This window comes from Cricetulus griseus (genome assembly GCF_003668045.3).
Source record: "Cricetulus griseus strain 17A/GY chromosome 1 unlocalized genomic scaffold, alternate assembly CriGri-PICRH-1.0 chr1_1, whole genome shotgun sequence".
Taxonomy (NCBI): domain Eukaryota; kingdom Metazoa; phylum Chordata; class Mammalia; order Rodentia; family Cricetidae; genus Cricetulus; species Cricetulus griseus.
This window is the reverse complement of record NW_023276807.1, coordinates 35,097,029-35,104,140: the sequence shown is the minus strand read 5'-3', so window position 1 is coordinate 35,104,140 and position 7,112 is coordinate 35,097,029. Positions and strand designations below refer to the sequence as shown.

The 7,112-nt window shown below is 34.4% G+C and overlaps 1 non-coding gene across 1 annotated transcript; it reads left to right on the top strand.

Annotated features, from left to right (window-relative positions):
- Window positions 1-814: 814 nt before the first annotated feature.
- Window positions 815-982, top strand: LOC113832809. The gene has a single exon (XR_003480283.1). It is a non-coding gene; the product is annotated as a U1 spliceosomal RNA (small nuclear RNA).
- The last annotated feature ends 6,130 nt before the right edge of the window (window positions 983-7,112 follow it).

The following is a 7,112-nucleotide window of genomic DNA, read 5'->3' as shown; positions in this document are numbered from 1 at the left end:
CATTGGCTATCTGTCTTAGAGTGTTTTAACTAAAACATTTACCACCAAAATAAAGTAATGATAGAGCAATGCGTTTAGGCTTCTTACTTCCTCATCTAGTATGGGTTACATTTTGTATACAAGACATCAAATCAATGTTAGGATGTAGCTCAGAGACCAGCAATTTACTTTTAATAAGTGAGAAAGCACACACATAATGGACAAATGTCACAAAATGAAGGAGTGATTTTTGAGAATGTGGCAAAAGCCTCAACATTTATTATCAGTTGCTTACTGGATAAAGTGGTTGTAAATATAATTTACAGAAACTCAAGAGTAATTAATGTAAATGAAATATTTCATTCCTTGCAAATGATGACACAGAAAATAATTTAAGTCATTGAGACAGGTGGATAAATCCAGGCTCTTTGCACATTTACGAAATGTCTAACATACACTGTACACACCTCATACTTTCCAGAGTAAAAAAAAAAAAAAAATCTCGCACTAAAAATGCAGAGGGTATGGATGGGACAGCAACAGCAGGAGTGTGGTCCTAATGGAGATTAATCATATACATATTCTACAAAAAATAACAGAATCTCATAAAGGACAGGCCTCAGAGAACAGAAACAAGGCAGGAGCTGAGGGAAAGAAAAACAACTTGCTAATTTCTAGCTGAGGTATTAGATGTTTATTAAATATACAAGCCTGTATAACTCTTGACTGGGTTCTATAATTATCTTCCAGAATAATTCAGGAGAAATAAATGCATTCATGAATACTGACATATAGGCTATACAAATTAGGCAACTTAATTTTTCCCATAAAAGTCATGGTTACATGGCAGGGGAAATACCATGACCAAGATAATGTTTTTCCCAGGATGAGGCTTATTCATTGCACTCTGGATGCTCTCTCTCTGACCCTGTGATTCTCCAAATATAGGAAAATCAATTGCATAGTGTGTGGTAATAATAAAATAGTTTGGACATTTTTTTAACAATAAGGAGGATTATTATATAGTTTTTGGTGTTATGTTTTTTTTTATCCTGTCTTTTAGTTTGGTATTTATTGTCAGTGAATCTTTTTCTCTATTTAATAGAGAACTTTGAGACGATCTGGTGGTATGGGTTCTTAAATTTAACCAAATAATTACATTTGCATATTTTAAAATGTGTACAAGGAACTTGCTTTATTTAATATTTGTATGACAAATCAGGTTTAACTTTCATCCGGGAAGTATTTTGCTATTGCATAGAGTATTTACTATTAATATTTTGTAATTACCTGATTAGCTCTGCATGGTCACAAACTGCAACCTTGTGTCATTTCCAGATATCACAAGTTGCACTAGTTTTTGCTTTCTCAGACTTGCTGGAAGTTTACCAGTTTTATTGATCTCTTCACAAAGCCAGAATTTGGGTTCATTGATTTTTGTCGATTGTGTTTTCCTTGTCAATTTCATTGATTTTACTCATGCCTTTATAATATACTTTAGTCACATTAGGGTTTAATATACTCTTTTCTTACAATGACATTTAGAGTACATTTACACAAGATATTTTTCTTGGATTTCTAATAAATATAAAAGGCTCTCATTACCAGTTAATTTAAATGAAACACATTTCAAAATATTTAGCTATTTTTTCTGTTTTAACAATTTTCTAGTTTGTTTCCAGACTTCTGTTCACACAAGATTACTCAGAAATATTGTAATGAGCTTACATGCTTTTGCTCTATTTCATCTTATGTTTTTGTATAGGTTTTGAATTTCATTTTATATGACTACAGACAATCATTTTTAGTGAATACCACTTTTATTAGATTTACTAATGTGGGTAGTAGAAAGACCAATCTATCTCAAACATACACAAAGAAGTACAGACAACAAAGGAATACTTAGAGTGAGAGAAACAATCTTCCCTAGGAAGAAAATATACCATTTGATTATTCAATACAGAATGATTAACCTGGAAACATACTTCAGCCTTATGCAGACTGAATAATCTGTATTTAGAAAGATATATGTGTATACATGCATATGATAACAATTAATGAAAACAGAAGAAATGAATTTGAAAGAGTACAAGGAGGCTTATAAAGGAGCTTTGGGAGTACAAAGGGGGAGAAGAAAATATTGTAATTATATTAATCTCAAAATTGATAGGGAAAAACTCTGCAGTGTCTGGAGAAAAATATTGACACTGGAATAAGCAACAAGGAAAAAGACATGAAAAGAGATTGAGGAAGACACCTAAGTTGACTTCTGGTTACACACTCTAACACGAGCTCACACACACAGATGGGGGGGGGACACATTTTTATTTTTTGCATACAGTCATGTAATGTGTAATGTGTTTTGATCAAGTCCACACTGACTCTCTCACTTTTGACATTTTTCTATCTCCTTCACCAAACATCCTCTCACCAATTATGCCTTCAATTTTTGTTTCCAAAAGAAAAAAAAACTAGTGAGTTCAATTTGGGATGCACACATGTGTGTGGTTGTAGGGCCATCTATCTATGAGATTATGAGTAGCCTCTCAGTGGTCACCACCATGAAAAGAGCTGTCTTTCCTCACTCTAAGTGTTCCTGGCAGCATAGACTGTTAACAAGACAAGGACTTTCTAAGCAATGATCTTCAACAGGTACTTGGCCATTGTTAGCACTTCTTAAGGTTTGCCTGTTCTTTGATTTTCCTTAGTTCTATATGTTTTTCAGACCTTCTGGGACTCTTATGACAGGAATTTGGCATTTACTATGGTAGAGAACTGATTTTTATTCAACATATTACTGTTGTATTAGTATATATGATAATCTATTGATTTATTTTCAAGATAATTGTCTCTTCTGTTTCGTCATTCAAAAATAATTATTGGATTTTTGTCAGCTGTAAGATTTCCATTTGTTTCTTGTCCCGCGCCCGCTCTGTATTCCTCGCCAGCAAGAAATCATACGCAGGACACTCGGATCCTTCTGCAGACAAGCTTTAATGCATTTTACCAGAGTGGAGACATTGAACCAAGAAAACCATCCCTATATAAAGGCTGACCAGCCACCTGGGACGTGTTATCCTATGAATGGCTTTAGCTCCTCAGGCCAAAATGAGCCACGGGATAGGCAGAGATCAAAGGAATGGAGATTACCCAGCGCCTGTGAAGTAATTCACACCTTGGTGTCTTCAGGCAACATTATAATGCAGGAACCGGCTTCCTACAGTTTCTGCCTTTATTTTTATGTGGAAGCATTATGTTTTCACATTTGTTTCCTGATCACTTGGTGGCAACTATTTATAATGCTGTATTAAAAACTTTGGTAGTGCCGGGCATTGGTGGCACATGCCTTTAATCCCAGCACTTGTGAGGCAGAGGCAGGCAGATCTCTGTGAATTCAAGGCCAGCCTGGTCTCCAGAACAAGTGCCAGGATAGGCTCCAAAGCTACATAGAGAAAACCTGTCTCAAAAAAAAAAAAAAAAAAAAAAAAAAAAAAAAAAAAAGACCTTTGGTAGTTAATACCAACATTCGTGTCCATTTTATTGCAGGTGATACTTTCCCCATTCAATATGATGATTTTGTCATCCTCTTTATGGGAAGAAGACTTACATTGAATCGGTAACATTTTGAATATTAATTTAACAATTTTGAGCCATTTCAAATTATTATGAACCACTTGCTTGATTGGGGAAATTAACTTGGTGATTATACACGACAGACATTAACTACAGAATGGGGTCTTATGTGAACTACATGATTGCCTTGGCCAAATTTCATTTCTGTGCTCTTCCTCTCTGATACCCATAGTTGATGAAAGCCAATTCTATAAGGTGCTATAGGTAAATTACTCTTCTGTGATCAGAAGGAAAGTACAGAAAACAAGGTGAGCAAACTCAAAAATGGTGCACTTGAACCGACTTCCTTAGGGGTAGACCTTCAGCTCACAGGATGAAGTGATTCCTTTAGGATTTCTTTTCTCACAGGGGCAGTGGCTTCCTGTCAACAGGGTTTCTTTTCACATTGTTGAAAGTTGACATAGGAAATTACTTTTCTTATGTCAAAGGAAAGTTGACATAGGAAACTTAATGTTAAGTTTTCTCACTTCTTTCTTTATTTCGAATTCTCATTTCTAGCATTCAAGTCAAGAATTTTAGAGTTTCTCATTTTCACCTATCATGACCTCAGTGCCTCCTGGTTGGTTTGGCTGGTGACCATCTAAGAAAGAAAAGACACTAGATTGTCTCTATATTATAACCTTCATCTTTAGTTGCCATCAATGTACATCCATGCCCATTCCACACAGAGGGATACTATCTCAGTCTAGACATACAGAGGAGGGCCTAGGCCCTGCTCCAAAAGATATGACAGACTTTGAAGATCCTGCATGGAAAGACTCACCCTTCTTGGTGAACAGAAAGGAGATGGGATAGGGGGTGGGGTGGGGGGAGGAGATAGGGAGAGGGAACTGGGACTGACATGTAAAAGAAGCTTGTTTCTGATTTGAAACTGGTCTAAATACAATTATCAAAAGAAAAAAGAAAGTTGCAAAATATCATGCTCATAAATTAAATTTAGGTTTTATGAGCACATTCACTGTAGTAGAAGTGTGTATGTCTTTTTATTTTGTTTAGAAGAGAAATGTGCAGTTCTATAGCTATGTCACTTGTTTCCTTTTTAATATTAGGGATTTAAAACTCTAAAACTGAGTTACAATACACCATTATTTTAAAACCAAGTTCTCAATATGTACACCAAATTGGTCTTGAAATCAGTATATAAAACAGACTGTCTTAGTACTATTTTCTTTATTAAAGCACCCATGATCTAGTATTATAGGAAAACGTAACTATAACTTTATTTTTCCTTTAAAACGGGATCTGAAATATAATCAGTATGTCTAGTGTTAACTAATTCTATAAATCTCAACATATTTTTACATTCTTCAATATATTTTATTCTTATATTTTGATGCATTACAATGCTATATGTAATTACAATGCATTAAATTTTTGGTATTAACATGTCATGAAAAGAAATATTTTAGATTTCAATTATAAAATACAGACTATTATATCTATTTAACTAATAATTTACATAAAATGATTTGCATGTTTGATTATCATTTGTGGAAGAAGACAAAGAAAAAATGGGAATGATGAAAGCATTTATATGAAACTGATATAAAACTTTCTAAAAATTAAATTAAAAGATAATTAGGATGAGCTGCTGCTCATGTTGACTAAAAATAGTTTTATTCTTGCTTTGTTTCTCTGTGTGGCAATTCTCCTGAAAGCTTTATAACAGACAGGGAAAAATGATCCACAAAGACAAAAATGAAACTCCGCTCAGCTCAATTTTATTGTAGCTGGTGCTGGGCCAGGACTTCTGGAGTCTGGCCTAGATCATTTTACTTTATGATATTTAAGCACAGCACAGTTTTCGAAAAAAGTATTCAGGTAACAATTAACTCAGCCTCAAGTGCACTATTTAAGACATCTTTGATTAGATTGAGATCCCTTACAAAGTACATCTGACTTCTCTCACAAGAATGGTTCCTGTTGACTCAAGAGACAGAGTCCAAGTTTTAAAGTCTAGGGAGCTTGACTGAGGTAGACACAAGGCCTGCCGGTGTCAGTCAGGATTGGTCCTAAGATAACATAGAAGTCAATTAGGCTGTTGTATAGCACACATGACCTCACAAGAATGAGGAATATGGTCTAAAAACAATGTTCAAGATTAACGGGAAAAGTCTTGTATAAATAAAAACATAAATTCTTGGAGATATGGACTTAGCCTATTTCATCAGACAGCAAAGGATCACTGGATTACAAAACTACACAATCCCTAGCATTCCAGGAAGAACAGCTATGCACCTAATTCCATGGAAGATGTAAGCTCTGTAACTTTCCTGGCTCCTTCAGCTCTTATCTGTGTTTACAAGGATTTTTTGAACTCTACATCTCTGTATTTGTATGGCATCCTGAACATGTCTTTCACAAATGATGATTTTTTTTTACTTAAATTATAAACAAACTTGTTTCACATGTCAATCCCAGTTCCCTCTAACTCCCCTCCTCCTGTGCCACCTGCCAACCCCTTTCTATTCCCCAGGGAGTGTGAGGCCTTCCATGAGGGATCTTAAAATCTGTTAGATCTTTTGGAGCAGGGCCTTGGTCCTCCCCCATGTGTCTAGACTGAGACACTATCCATCTATGGGAAATGAACGCCCAAAGTCCATTTGTATACTAGAGAGAAATGCTTAGCCACTGCCAGAGTCCCCAGAGCTTGCCCAGACCTGCTAACTGACATCCACAGATTCTTATGTAAGGGAACAGATATAATCCTGTTCCTGAAGATGAGGCATGTATCACTAGTGCTAATTTAATTATCATTTATGATGCATATTATTCCACTTATAGTTAACTTCAGCTTGAAGTTATTAAAATATTATTCTATGAGGATTCTGTTTATCATTTACATTCAGAAAGTTTTTATGTGAAACTTTACATAATGACTTGTGAGAAAGCACTGTTCTCTGAAAGCACAAATGAGAACACACATCTTTTCTTAAGACTAAACACTTCCCTCTTTTCTCGGTCCAATCAATATTTTCACTTCAAAGCATGCTTATTCCCTCTTCTCATCAGGAAAATAGCCTACAAAATAAGTTATTGTAGAAAAGATTCCATGAAAATATTTTTACATCATTTTCACATATCACATTTCAAGAATTCATTTGAAATTTATTTTGATTTTACTACATTTGCTACATATCACAAAAATGGCTTTGTAACAAAGTAAGAATATAGCAAAGTAGCAAACAATAAATTAATTGTTAAATGAAATATTGAAAACTATATATTCTACAGTTTAGCAATATTTATAAATAATTTGAGCAATAAAGTCACATATATATTTTTCAAGCATATTTAGAAAGTATGTCCCTTTTAAAAAGCCCAGACTAATAGTTTCTTCATATTTTCCTCTTATAAATGTTTTGCAATTATCTAAACTCACTCCTACTTTCACACAAAAAAATGTACTGTGGTTCTTCTGTTAAAATTTATCTCTTTAAAATATGTGCAATGAATACTGCTACATTTGCATTTTTGCAAATCTGGTAAGGAACGGCCCA